Source organism: Pinus tabuliformis, chromosome 9 (genome assembly GCF_031772625.1).
Source record: "Pinus tabuliformis cultivar Carrire ecotype Pingquan chromosome 9, CPIR1, whole genome shotgun sequence".
NCBI lineage: Eukaryota > Viridiplantae > Streptophyta > Pinopsida > Pinales > Pinaceae > Pinus > Pinus tabuliformis.
The window spans coordinates 1,562,185,899-1,562,200,861 of NC_142307.1; the positions used below are offsets into that span (position 1 = coordinate 1,562,185,899).

The following is a 14,963-nucleotide window of genomic DNA, read 5'->3' on the forward strand; positions in this document are numbered from 1 at the left end:
TAGAGGCAAGTTGTTCCACTGCCTATTTTCTTGTTCCTAGTTTAGATGTAGTTGAAACAGCTCCTTAACTCTTGGATTCAACCCTTGATGGATAGCTCAAATGGTTTTGATGCCTATATTATGTACTTTCTTAGTCATTTGTAAAGGTTGGACTCTTGTGGATGCTTTGAGCTCCATTGTACATCACTTCTGCAGTTTGGCAAGGAAATAAACCAGGGTTTTACAGTTATTTTTGTGGGATTCTTGTGGTAATGTGTCTTGGAATTGTTTCTTCCTTTTTTATTTAGTTTCTCTTATGTGTTATATGTGCCAGCATCTATTTCTTTCTTCTTAACTAAATAAATCAAGAGAGATAGGTGGAATCCATTGATATCAGTGTTCTGCCTTGGGAACACATTTAGTTTTTAATGCTTTCAGTTGTTTGAAGAGGATTCATGAACTTTTCCTGCTCTCCTCAACCCCTCACCAGTCTTAGACCTACCATCTCACTCAATTCTAAGTGCCAAAACACCTACCTACCTCGCCCCACAGAACATCCTGCAATTCTGACTTGATTTCCCGGATCCAAAACTGCCTACTCCATTTGGTCCAACAACAAAACCATCAAAATCAATCAAATACCATAGAGCTACTATACCTAGCCTAAAATCCAAATTAGAATCAGTCATCTCAACTAAGATTGACAAGGAGAGAGCCCTCTCTTGACCTAGTAGGGCTAGCTACCAGGTTAAGCATGGTTTGTGGTTATCCTAGGATTGCCTCCCTTTAGCCTGAGGTCGATCTAGGCTCTAAAAACTGGCCACCAAGGTGCATAAAGAATTGGATCATTGATAAGCCAATTTAAATCTAATAATTCAAGTGTTGCGACAAAAGGAAACTATCAGTTCAAGTCGGGTTGAGCGTAACCAATGTAAGATGGAATTGCTTGGGCAATAGGCCTTTGCATACCACATTAAGGAATCTGCTGCTGGTAACCTTGATAGGGATAAGTTTTTTGAGCAAATCCAGTATAAGGTGGTTGTTGGGCACCAAGATAAATTTGTTGTTATGCAAACCCAACATAGGCTTGTTGACAAGGACCTGGGTAAACTTGTTGTTCACCAAACCCAACATAAGCTTGTTTACCAAGTCCAGGAAAAGTTTGGTATTGTTGGAATTTTTGTTTTTAATATTGTGGCTACCATGGTTGTTGATGTAATGGTTTTTTCCCAGCAATGTAAGTTTGACCAGGTTGTGAATAAATTAAACTAGTATAAGTTTGAGTCATTCCAGTAAATGGTAAACTGGACTGAGCTTGTTGGATTCCAGGCACAAACAATTGTTGTAAAATGGCATGAGAAGACTGATTCTGTAGACCTGAAACTTGAGGGTTAAAGGTTGAAGGACCAACTTGCAAAGGTTGAGATATAATTAATTGAGCTTGCGACTGTGGTAAAGTCGTAATGACGGGCGTAGTAGGTATGGATGAAACAGATTGCATTGGTTGTGATGGATACACAAGCCTTGGTTGAACGGGCATTGTAGGGTGCCACTGACAAACAATCATTCCAGGCTGACCTAAAGACGACGATATACTGCCATATGATTGACCCCCAGAGAATGGAGGATAAGCAGATTGGGCATATTGTTCTCCATATGGAGGTAAAGTGGATACATTGGACAATAACCAGATGGACCAGCTTGATATTGACTTGATGGATCAGACTGTTCAGCATTTGTAAGTGAACAACCAGGTAAAATTCCCTTGGACGACATGGGTGAAGACCATGGACTAGAAGCAACACCTGAGTGAGTTCCAGATAATGATTGGTAATGCGGTGGGACGGGCGGAACACCATACAGATGTGATTCAAGTGTTGTGGTAAACATCGAAGAAGTAGCGACAATAGATTCTTCCGTAGTTGTAATAGATGGTACAATCTAGGATGTTGATTCAGCCATGGTAAAATGACCCAATAAATGTACTAATGAATCAACGGGAGTTTGAAAGTAAACAAGATCAAAAGGAGCAGTAAAATGAGGAGTATGAGGATAAAGATAAGGCCTTGGTCCAAGACGAGTCGAAGTTCTGGGTGTTTCTTCTTCATATTCCTCTTCAATAGCAATTAAACTAGGTGGAAGGATTTCACCGTCAGGTCCATAATAGATTTCCTGTGTTTGACTCTACAGAAAAGGGGAAGTCTCAACAGTTATAGATGTCTAAGGGTAAACCGGTTGATCGTCTTCCAGTACAGGAACAACTTCTGATTATTCAACTTCAAGATCCAAGTGTTCTGGTAAAAGAACAATGGGTTCAGGTTGAGCTTCTTGAACAACTTCTGGTTCAGAAGTAACTTCTGGTTGAACTGTTATAGGTTCAGGTTCAACTTCTGGTTGAACAAATTCAGGTTCAAAAGTAATTTCTTGTTGAACAACTTTGAGTTGAGGATCAACTTCCTATTGGACAACTTCAGTTACCGTTTCACTAAGTTCACTTTTAGTGTCCTCAGCTAATTGTAAGGGTTCCACTTCAATAGCAGATGTAGCAGTAATTGTAGGAGTAACTGGGGTCACAATACTTACTAGTATAGGTGACTCTGGTAATTCAGATGAAGAACCAGAAGTTTGTGATGTACTGGACTCAGTTAAACAAGACCGCTTTTTCCTACTAGGTGTAGCTTCACGGGGTAAAGGTGATTTACTCACTGTCCTTCGCTAACGACGGGGTAAAGGTTGATGTTCCTCCATGATTGCTGCTTGATTTTATTACAAAAAGAAATAAACAAAAAGAGGGTAATCTAGGAAAAAGGATTACCAAGCAACTGTGAACTGCAATATACTACCTCAATAAACCAAGGACTTAACATACGTGCAGGCAATCTCCCCGAATGTTGTGTTTGGTGTATCACAGTGTACAAAGCGGCCGATTCAGTTAGCTAAGGATGGATAAAAACCTAATGTAGTCCTCCCTTATATACCCGAAAGTACGTGGAGGCCAAATCCGTGTTAGCGTTGTCTAATGCAAAACCGCATAGTGAGAGCATTCATTTATGCTTTTCGTACTATAAAACCACCCTATATACCCGAAGGTACGTGGATGAGCTACGATATACTTACATACGTGGAATGAGGTATCACATTGGGAATGTATCACATACAATTAATGACAGCTTCTATGTTTAATGACGTCGGAACACGTCTCTAGACTAGAACCTCTAAATGTTATGTGTTAAGCTACAATGCTCCATTAGGTGAATTGAGATAACTTTTAAGTTGATCTTATTTAGGAGTCTATCTTTCAGATTCACTACGTGATGTCTTTGAAATTCCTAGAATGCAACTATGATGAGAAACATTCTTTTCATTTGATTTGAACAATGAAAACTTTAACTAAAATGGATAGAGCAATCAGAATCTTTAATCAAAGAGCATAAAGCACATGTAATGCAACTTTACCTATACTATTCCTACAAACACACACAAACCTCTAAATGAATAATGCAAGTTTTTCTTTTCATTTCCCTTAATGCTTATATGAGCAAAAGGAAACTAAATGCACAAACAATCAATCAATGCTTTTCGCAAGAAACGAATACTTTATGACAATTTCTTTTTCAAAGAAATGAAGACTTTACGACACTTCCTTTTCAGAAAATACTAATCGATTAAGCTAACTTTGAAAATGAATTGATAATGATAAATAAATCACTTAAGAAACACTAAACAATCAAGGCCAAAGTAGGGCTAGGAGAAGAAATACAACTTGATTTCATAACCATAAGAAACATTGATGTTTCAACAAACAAAATCAGAAGCAACTTTGGAAAAATCAAACCAAAGGTGGGTTTTTTAGCCTAAGAGGGATCATCGCAGCCCAAAGTGGGAGACAGTGTGCATCAGTGCACTATATCTAAGCCAAGCGTGCTCTGCAGTGCACTATGTCAAGACCAAGACTACGCTGGTGCTAGAGAGCCCAATCATGAGATATATAATAAAAAAAATTGACCAAAAACACTTCAAAATTACTGAAATAAGATCAATGAAGTCAAGTGAAGTCTACTAGGATGTAAAATGATGATGGTAAACTACCAGGAATGACAGTCATTCCCCAATATGGTCGCCAATTTGTTATATGGAATTTATATCTACGGATAAACACATTTTCCCTAAGTGGGTAGCTACACTTAAAACAACAGAAAGAAAGTAGTTTAACCTTTTCCTATAGTAGATAGATGAGATGAAGGAACTTACTTGTAGTCTTTTGCTTCCTTGATCTCCTTTGAATTACTCCTGTTGCTCCCACTTGAACTAAATCCGCTGAATAGGTACCTGTGTCAACAGAAACAGAAACAACAACGATCAACGCATACATGATCTATCTACTATAAACCAATGGAATCGAAGACATTGAAACAAATGATCACCATAGATATTAACAAGAATATGAGAAAAGGAATAAACAACTTTATTAATGTAGAAGGAAGAGTTTCACCCAATGCGGTTTGATCCCGTCTCACTCATCCAGCTTCAGTCCAACCCTCATCACACCAAAAGCACACAAATCCAGCAGCATAACATTACTTGACATGAACTCAAATCTCAAACCAACAGCATTTCCTTACAATCTTCAGATTCTAGCCCCTTGATCACTATGATGAGTCCTCAATTTATAGGGAAATGGAGGTTGTTTTGTCATAAATGAGGGTATTGAAAGGCCTTCCAAAATTGGAGTTAGTTTCCATGGAGAAAGGGGTGAGAGGATAGGAGGATAATTGATCCATAGCCTATCCAAATTCGAGCTCATAGGATGAGATAATATATGGGATCCTTCTAGAATGATCTAGAATCAAGGAATATTCCCAAAACCCTATGAAAATTTCGCTCATTCTCACCCAACGCAGGTGTAAGTGGGCCTAAGTGCACTGAAGTGTAGGCTTGAATGGGCCTACCTACAATGCAACACAATTAGTCCTGATCAAGTTTGCGCTAGTGTCCCAAGGAGGCATTTCAGCAAGGCTTCAGGCTAGGAAACTTTCATGGATGGAAGCATTCAATGTGATGACTTGTCTAGGGCATGTAACAACTGAATTAGGGTTTGATAAGCCCTAATTGTACTGATCTGAATGTCGGGAGTGATGTGCCCAAATAGACCTATAACAAACCTTGGTATGAATTGTAAATATTATATTTGAGAGGTTTTGTCATGATCCATTGATTAGTTGTCTATAAGATATAGATCTAGAATGATCCAATTGATGTACTACAAATTCAAATCATAAGATCAATACAATGAGTTAAGAGAATAGCTTAAGGATTTTTCCACCATTTTCTTGTCTTGTCTTGCTTGCTCCAATTCTTAACATCGAATTGTAGCTATGGTTTAAAGAACCATTACTTTGATATGGTGAATGAAACTTACATTACGAGAGGATCAAATAATCTTCAAGAAGGCATAGGATACCCTAAATTTAATTTGTCTATTGTAGATGAGATCTAGTTAATATGAGTGAGATTTGGTTGATAATTCAATCTTCTATTTCAAATTAATTATCAAATCCACACTTCTTCAAACCTCAAGTGTAATAAATTTATCCAATTCAAGTGTCTTATTCAAATACATCTCTCTACAAGGCTTGGAAAATTATAATGGATCAAAATTATAAAAGCCAAAGGTGGCAAGTGCAGGTTTTTGAATTGCATTGGCATTGATTCAACAATATACTAGACGAAACCTATAGTTTTGATTACATTTTGTAAGGATCCATAAATCCCATATGGAAAAGACATTGAATACGTTATTATTTTTTCATTGAATGATTTTGGGCATTGATCTGATTAAAAAATGTGAAGACATTTTGAGTGTATTGGGATTGTTTTACTACAAGTTTGGTATTTTCATTAAAGAGTTTGGAAAAGAGTAAAATTGTCTGGCTTATAGAAATCCAACTTTTTCTTTTTTCGTTTCCATCCATTTTACTCTTTAAAAATAAAATAAAATAAACTTGGGTGATATACCATCACTTTTAGACGTATCTTAACATTTTTTGAAATCACTTTGATCATTGTTCCTATGGACAAACAAATGAGAATCATATCGGGCACATTCTCTCTGAATATAAAATAATCTTGCACACATCTAGAATACAAACAAAACTACGAGATATGAAATTAGTGTTTTAATATATGGGAAAATTTGAATGGTTTTCCTGTACAAACTTCCTAAATCCTTTATGCAGACTTACAGTCTGGCCAACATACCTGACATTTTTTAATTTTTGGAGAAGTAATGACTAGCCTATTCCTCTATGAGCATGAGATTTTCCCAAGAGATACCACATTTAAGTATTTTAGGACTATGTGGATTGAACGTGTTACCTTCATCCCATGTCTAAAATCATTGTAGTGACTTTGCAATAGTGATCCTAGCGCTAGAGTTCCACATGAAAACCTGAATAGTTAATTTTCTTTCACGGTATCCACATTGGTAGACCACTCAATATAATCAATACTTCCATAGATATCCTTGTAATCATATTTTAGAGTATGATTTGAACCTTATCCCTAGTTTCAACCTATGCCAAAAGTGTGAGCGAATGCAACCTACTCTCTATTTGATGAGACGCAAGCAACAATTAAGATAATTGTGGCCTAGAATTTTGGAAGTTACAAAATACATGTCCACAAAGAGAAAGCCACACATCCATTCAAATATTATGCTCGTTGATTGATCAAATGCATTGGCATCCACTTGATAAAGAAACAATGATTCCCATATTTCTTGAGAGGACAAATGATGAGTAGGAGATTTTAGATTTGGAATTATTTTTTCTACACCAACAAAACGCATACAGGCCCCATGCAAAACGTTTTATCTCTAATCTGTACGAATTTGAATGTGCTTTCACAATCAAAATCTGACCTCAATGTCCTATGTTAAGAAATCCAATGCTCAAGCTCCAACAATCTTATCCATTCGTCCAGAAACCTTTGTGTGCCTTCAACTAGAAACAAGGGCCATCATATACAAAACTTAGGTATCTTGGTAGAGATACTCTTGTTTTATGATTTATTTATTTATTTTAGATTTGTTGATCCCTAAATCCTCGAGTGGTGAAGTTCAAAATCATGATTATGGTGATCATAACTAAGCGAGCAAAATCTTAGATGGAGTTAAAAACATGAGAAGTAAATCACAAAATTTTCAAGAAGATATCCAACAAATATTGAACAAACCATGAAAATAAGAAGGCACACACATTTTTATGTTGGGTTGGTTAATATATGATTCAAAATTTTCTAGATATATAATATATTTACAATAAAACAAGTGAGAAGAAAAAGCAAAGGATGCCATAAAACAAGGTATTGAAAGTTGGTTTGAATGGTTGTCAATTAGTATAAGTATTACATTGTGGAAATTTGTAAGGAAAACATGTTTTTTTAAGGGGACTTGGCAACTAAACATGATTTTTTTTTCAATGCCTTGATAAATGTACTCAATTTAGTGGTTGATAGAATTGTCATATGTTCAAAAAAAGTTTATACATGTTTATATTCATTTTCAAAAAGGAAGTCTAGTTGGAGACTTCATGTACTTAATTTTTAAATCATAAGATTATTTTGTGGTAGATATATCCTATATCAACCCCAAATGCAATAAGGGGGTCCAAGGATAATTTTTCTTATGTGAAGTTATGTCAAATATTTCAAGGAAATGAGATATCTTTCAAAGTCAGAAATCAACTATAACCTACCTGAAATTGAATAAGGAGGTTACATAATTCAATCATTGTCAAAACCACACTTTAAGGTGCATTACCGACACTACCCGCTACCCTAAAGTGACATAAAATAAAGAAAGCATGACACATAAGAATATAATCAAACAAGCAAATAAAAGTGAGTGTGACAAGTGACCATGAGAAAATTTAGGTAACACAAGAAATTATTTACAAAATGCCTTTCAGGGAATGAAGAATTTGCAAGAGTGCAACATGAATTACAAAATTAAATTAAAGCACTTGAGTGGAATTTACATATAAGAAAAAACATAATTGATCACATGGATGATAAAGTACATTCAATTAATGATATTCAAAGTCAAATAGATATTAAGGATAAATTGATTGGTGTACTTCAAATAAAATTAAGAGAAGAGAAAAGATCAAATTGATGACATGCTTGATGCAACATCTACAACTACGTTTGATGCAGTTTGGGACATATAAGATCTCATCCAAAAATATAATGCAATTTGTGATACAAATGGACTCATACAAAAGGTTGATGTAAGTTGTTACACAAAGAAGTTGCTAGAGAATATTGAAGCAACATATTATACATAAGATCTTATCCAAAAATTTGATGTAGCATGTAAAACAAATGAAATATTGCAAAAGGATGATGCAACTTGTGACACACAAGACATAATAAAAGAAATATATTCTCATTACAATATAAAATACATAATGAATATGGAATCATGCAGTCAATTAAGGAAGGAAACAATGATTGAAGATGAGTCATAAGCATAGAATGATAGAAATAATAGTAGTAAAATAAAAAGACAAGAAGCAAAAGAAAAACCAAATGTTATTTCTAGGATGTTTTTCAAATCTTTGGAAGAGTTATCATTCAATAGAAATTGACAAGGATTGGGATAGGACAAAGGAAACAACTTGCATATTCTAGATTACTCAAAACTAGTTCAATTTGTGAGCGCAAGATTTCTTAAAGATGTCCAAATATTTGTAATAAGAACCAAAATTGTCAAAGAGTTGGTCACATAGAGAGTTAGTGTTTTGATCTCCATCCTTGTCTTCATTGTGGGAAGAGAAATAACCTATTAGAAAAGTAGCAAGTTAAAAATATAGTTCAAAGTGGATGGATAAATTCTTGTAGATGGAATCTACAAGTAAGAAGTTGCATGTCTTACCACCTAGTCAAGACACAAAAAATTAAAGAAATGGAAAAAGAAAAAAAACTATCAAACAATTATTTCAAGTGATTTTGGTCATGACCTAGATCCAATTCTTTATGTTTTCGAAAGTCAAATATGGTACTCTCCACACTTCAAAGGGGCGAGAAAAATAATAAAAAGAAACTCTCCTACAAGTTTAAGGTGAGTAGTAACTTGATGAAGTGAACATGGTTAGTGGTAAAGTAGAATCCAACACATTTTTGAAATCAAATTGGTTAGTGGTCAACCAAAACCACCACATTTTTCAAGTGAAGATGATTATTGGTAAACTAGAAATCACCATATTATTCAATTCAAATTGGTTAGTGGTCATCCAAAACCACCACATTTCTCAAGTCAAAATGGTTAGTGGTAAACCATAAACCACTATTATCAACGGAATATGGTTAGTGGTCAACCATAAACCACTAGTATCAATGGAATATGGTTAGTGGTCAACTAGAAAAACCACCAAATGAAGTGAAGATGGTTAGTAGTTAATCAACAAAGTCTTCACATAAAGAATCTAAAGCTCTAGCTTGGATCCTTTCAACAAAATTCTCACCTTGCACTTGATAGGGAGGAATATAAAATGTCAAGGATGATATTCAAGCTTCAAGTTCAAATTTTTGTTAGTTAATAAAAAATTCCATCAACATTTGGGAATTCTAGCACAGTAACTAGTCTCCTCAAAATAAATGATGATAATAAAGAATGGGAATGTGCAAACATGGCAGTTGTCCACTTCCAGATGAATTGGCAGTTTTTCATGCATATCTCCCTCAAAGGTCAGTTTAATAATCTTAGATTGAAGACGATAAAATTCATTTGTGTAATTATTCAAACTTGTGATTAAGGAGGGCATGTTATATTATGAGTCTCTAGGAAATCATAAAGCTCAAGATCATTGTGGTATGAGTTGCAAACCTTATCTTAACGAGGTGTTGTCATGGTCCATTGATGGGTTGTTAGTGGATCTATATCTAGAATGCTTCAATTGATGTACTATAAATTCATATCATGGGATCATTATAATGAGTTACGAGATCGGCTTAAGGTCATTTCTACTATTTTTTATAAACATATTTGGGCACTGCAACCCCAATCATATATGTCAATAAACCAAGGGCTTCTAAACCCCTAAAAATGTTGTTTCATACCCTAAAGGTGCAAGGTCAGCTGATTGCATCATCTCCTAGAAGTTCTCCATGAAAAACTACTCAGAACTGGTCAACGCAGGACCATACAGACTGCCCAGTGCTGAGGGTGCGATGCATCTCACCTACCACATGCAAAAAGTTGCGATGCATACTGGAAAGCCCTTCTGTAGGGTGCGATGAGCGAGAGCAGACAAATTGCACAAGCAGTTTGCTAGGTGGAGACCTTGAGAATCTTCTAGAAGCTGCTCATTTGACACTTGCCTCTCTGAATTCGCCCAAGGATGAGTAAGAGATCATGAAATATCCAAGTGGAACCAAGAACTATCAGAGAGATGACACTAATCAAAATCCCAGAAGTTGACTCACCCCTCTGCAAACATTTATATATGGATCCCTCATCCCAGAGATCCAAAGGCTGGAATTTTGTAATTTGCAAGGAAGTGTTGTCGGTTTCTCTTTGAAGACATTGTTGGGTGATATTTCTTTGTATGAGGTGAAGAGGTCTTTCATGCTAGGAGGATGGAACTGGGTCAGACCAAGTGGTTGTAATTCTCTCTTCTATTACTTCTATCAATAAAGCTATTTGAGTTTTCCTCCATATCCTTGTGTATCTCTGAATATTGTGTTGATATATGCATTTGTATGGTCAATATATATCTGATCCTATATTTTTTACAGTGATAGATCTCTATGCTTTTATGGTATTATGCTGCTTTGACTCTACAGGTGCTTTTTGAAGCGGGACAAGTAAGGAAGGAGTGGCGAGATTCTGTCAAAGGGGAAAGGAAACAAGCAAGGAGCGAAACAAAAGACTGAGGTTGGTACTTTCTGCTTCTTTCTCATCTATCTCTCGTAAAGGAAAACACAAGTGACTTTGGTTAGTTTGTTTCTAAGATAGCTACTCGTCTTAGTGGGACTAGCAGCTCTGAATAGACACTAGTTTTCCCGATAACAAAATGGCGACTCTACTGGGGAGCAAATAGTTTGATTGCTGGTCTCTATTTGTTTGCTTCATAAACTACAGACAGAGCCTGAAGTTAAGCTAGCTAACCTTCAAACTGCATTTGCTATGCAAGTGCAAAGTAGATCAATGCTGCTTTAGTCAATCTCCGGGTTTGTTTATGAACTGAACAACTGACTTGCAAACATCCTAAGTGCCCTAGAGGTAGCTCAAGTAACCTCATTAGATCAACCCCTATACTTTGTATTTACTGACTATCATTAGCTTGGCCTAAATCCCTGAACTAAGCTACTAACTGTGACCAAAAACCAAGTTAAAATCTCGTTCCTAGACCATCGCACTGTCTCCTTTTGGTAGATTGGATGCATCGCACCTCCCGTGTGCAGTAGGTGGGATGCATCCCTTTTTCCCTGTGTTACAGGTGCGATGATCAGGTAAGACTGTTTTTACCTCCAGATTTTGGTTTTTTCTTCACTGTCTTCAGCTTTATTCAGGAGTTTTGTTGTCTGTGATCAGTAAACCACTGTGGAAAACCCATTCCTTTGCATTATTTAGCCTCCATTGTACAAAGAATTGTGAATGTTTTTATGTATTTTTCGCCATTTACAGTTCTCCTTTACAAAATAGTAACTTAATCGAACTGTCGTCTTTTGATTTGAAAGTGTCGCAAGTGTCGTTTTCAGTCAAAGAAAAGAATCCTTCTCTTTTTGATAGTCGATTACACTGTTACTCTTGTATTTGATTTGAATTAATAGTATTTCAAGTGTCAAAAGCAATTTTCAATTCAAAATCGCAAAGTGTCGTCTTGTCTTCCTTTCATCTTTTGAAAAGAAAATCGTTAGTATTGTTGCTTTGAAAGAAGAGATAATTCAAATTTGTATTTAGCATTCTTTTTGTCATTCACACATTAAGAAAGCGGAAAACAAATACATGCATGTGCATTTGCATTTAGACTGCTTGTTGATTTTGATTTAGGACAGTGCATCTAGTGTGTGCTCTCTGCTCTATGTTGAAAGGATCTCGCTTCTCTTTCCTTAGTAGCTAGGATTTTCATTGCAAAAAGAAGAGTAAATGACCGTTTATCATCTTAGATTGCATATTTAGGAGTTGTATATCTACATCACGCGGTGAGCCTTAGAGGCAAACTTCTTAAGAAAGATCAACTGTAAAATAAATTCAATGAACATAAAAATGCTTTGGAACCTAATGCATAACATCTAGAAGTCTAGGCTAAAGACGTATTCCGGCGTCGTAAAGCCTGGTAACTGTCGCTTTCATCGTAGGTTGGGTGATTCCTCCTCTCTGAGATGACAAGTGCTAGTACGGACTTGTGCTCCCACGTACCTTTGAGTATATATTGGCAGACCATAATAGGCTATATCCTTTATCCTTAGGAAGCCGTGTCTGCTGCCCTATCGATTGCAATGCACTGAACACAGCATTCAGGAAGATTGACTTCCATACCGTGAAAAGTATTATGCAGTTTTGCGATTGGTTTGGTAATCCCTCTGTCTAGATTTCCAAAGTATTCTCTTTCGTTCCTTTTCAGACTCCTTAAAGGAAAAGGTCCATCTAAGCACTTGTCACTTCAATCTCATTAAAAATTGAAGGCGACTAGAGTCATCTGTGGCTTTTTCTCGACTCTTAAAATATGAAAAAGCAAGTTGTGTTAAAGCGTCTAAAATTTATTTTAAACGGAATAACTTCATTGTTCCCTCGTTGATCTTAGGTTGAGAAAATGGAGTCCACCAATCAAGGATTTCCCCTCGAAGGAAATCCTAGCCCTTTCTCCCCTTGGGGAGATGTTGGTGCACCTCATATGGCCACATTGTCCCTTCCAGGATTGACAATTGGCCTGCTAGTATGGCTTTTCTCGACCTCTGTCGTTCAAAGCACTGTGTTTCCTGAGCAATCAAATCAGCAACTAGATGATACTAGAGTTACCCCCCAACCTTCTACTTCGTTTTTTTCTCGCTCTCCTTCTTCCTCTTCACTTGGTGAAGCTAGTAAAACTAAAAACCAAGTAACTGAGAAGAAGAAGAAAGGGAAGGAGAAGAAGAAGAAGGAGTCGATGGAAAAAAGGGGCAACCGTACATCGTCTAGTGAAAATCCACACACTACCCCATCCAAACCTAAATCTCCATGTGTCATCTGTAAAGGGGACCACTATCATCGAGATTGTCCTTGCATCCCATGGATCTTAAGGGACTAGTCTCCCCGCTTGCACAATCTGGTGTCGTCAACCTTTGACGATCATGTTGAGAGTACACCATCAACTAGTGAAAACAAAGTCACCGGACAAAAAGGAAGATCTAAATTTCCTTGCAGACTGTGTGAAGGCGATCATGCCCTCCACCGTTGTCCCTTCCTGGATGAAACTAAAAGAGTCTTGGATAACCGTCCTACATCACCGCAATGACTTCCTCCTAGATACAAGAAGCTCTTGCCGAGTTATTGGTGGTTGAAAATCCGACTGACACACCTTTGTTGTCAGTCGAAGCACCTATCATTGAAGGTAAACCCTCTGAGTCCACATCGGACCAAAATCAATAGGTCGAGACGACAGTCGATCCCATCTTGTCTTCAGAGGATTTACCTTTAGATGATACAGTCACCAAAGAGGATGAGAACGACACCGTTCAAATTCTTTTCGTAAACAAAGACTCCGATGAACATGGGGGAAATCTGCCTGTTCCTTTACCGCAGGAAGGAAGTTTGTCAGAGGTGTATTCGACCGTTTATTCGGTCCCACCTCCAAGCAACCTAGTCGTCTCCTTCGATTGGAATCTACTAGGAAGACCCCGTCTACCATCTAATGTACCATTCTGAATCATAGTGCAAACTTACAGAATGGTCATGATTGGTACCATCATAGATGAAGGGGCTTCTGTGAGTATCCTTTCCTCAATTGCTTGGAAAGCGCTTGGTTCGCCATCGCTTTTTCTTGAGATGTGAAATCTAACAAGCTTCAAGAAAAGAACCAGTCGACCGTTAGGGATCCTTCCAAATTTGCCTATAACTTTGAGAAGGAAAACCGTTCATCTGAACATAATGGCAGTCTAGGGACCTTTAGATTACAATCTACTCCTTGGGCGCGACTACATTTATAGCATGGGAGCTATTGTTTCCTCACTCTTTCGAGTGATGTGTTTTCCGCATGAAGGCAGGATGGTCTAGCTCGTAGGCCAGCTTTCATTCCCCAGTTCACACATAGCTAATAGTCAAATACCATCCATAACAGGTATTTTTGCACAATGAATGTCTCATCAATCTCCAGTCCGTCCACTTGATGAGCGCGAGTGATTCGGTGGTTGTGACTGAAACCCAGGGGGCATGCACCCTGGTCTGCTTCGGTAGGAAAACTTCAGGTATAGGGTAGATTTCCACGGAGGATATATGACTGGTCTGACACACCCGTCCATTTAGGAAAATGGCATTAGACCGGAATAAGATACCTCCATTAGAAGGTATGCCTTTCCCGACATAACAAATGTTTTGTCTGTAAATTGAAAGGTAACCTGGAAACTCTACTTCGCTATACCTGGGGGCATGCAAACCCTTTTACATGAAAGTGAAAAGCGACCATTTATTTTCTTAGTTTGTAGATTCTTAACCCTTTAAACTCATCGGATTGTTCATTCCTAGCTTACATAATAAAGGGAGTCGAAGCAAAATTTCGAATGGTGCAAGCTCCCTAAAAAATGAACCTATCGATGAGACATCCTTATTATATGACTGGCACGAGAAGTTTTACACGAAGTTCAAGCTTGTTAAAAAATAAACCTAGCAATGAGCATATGTTCCACCAGAGTTTAAGCTCGTTAAAAAATGAACCCACCTTCGGTAAATAACTAGTGTGATTGCATTATTATCAGCTTTTGAGCCTTGGTCGTGTTCTTACCAT

At 37.1% G+C, this 14,963-nt stretch overlaps 1 pseudogene; it reads left to right on the forward strand.

Annotated features, from left to right (window-relative positions):
• The first annotated feature begins 2,195 nt into the window (after positions 1 to 2,195).
• LOC149154588 (galactinol synthase 1-like) overlaps positions 2,196 to 14,963 on the forward strand; it is a 37,525-nt pseudogene continuing 24,757 nt past the window's right edge.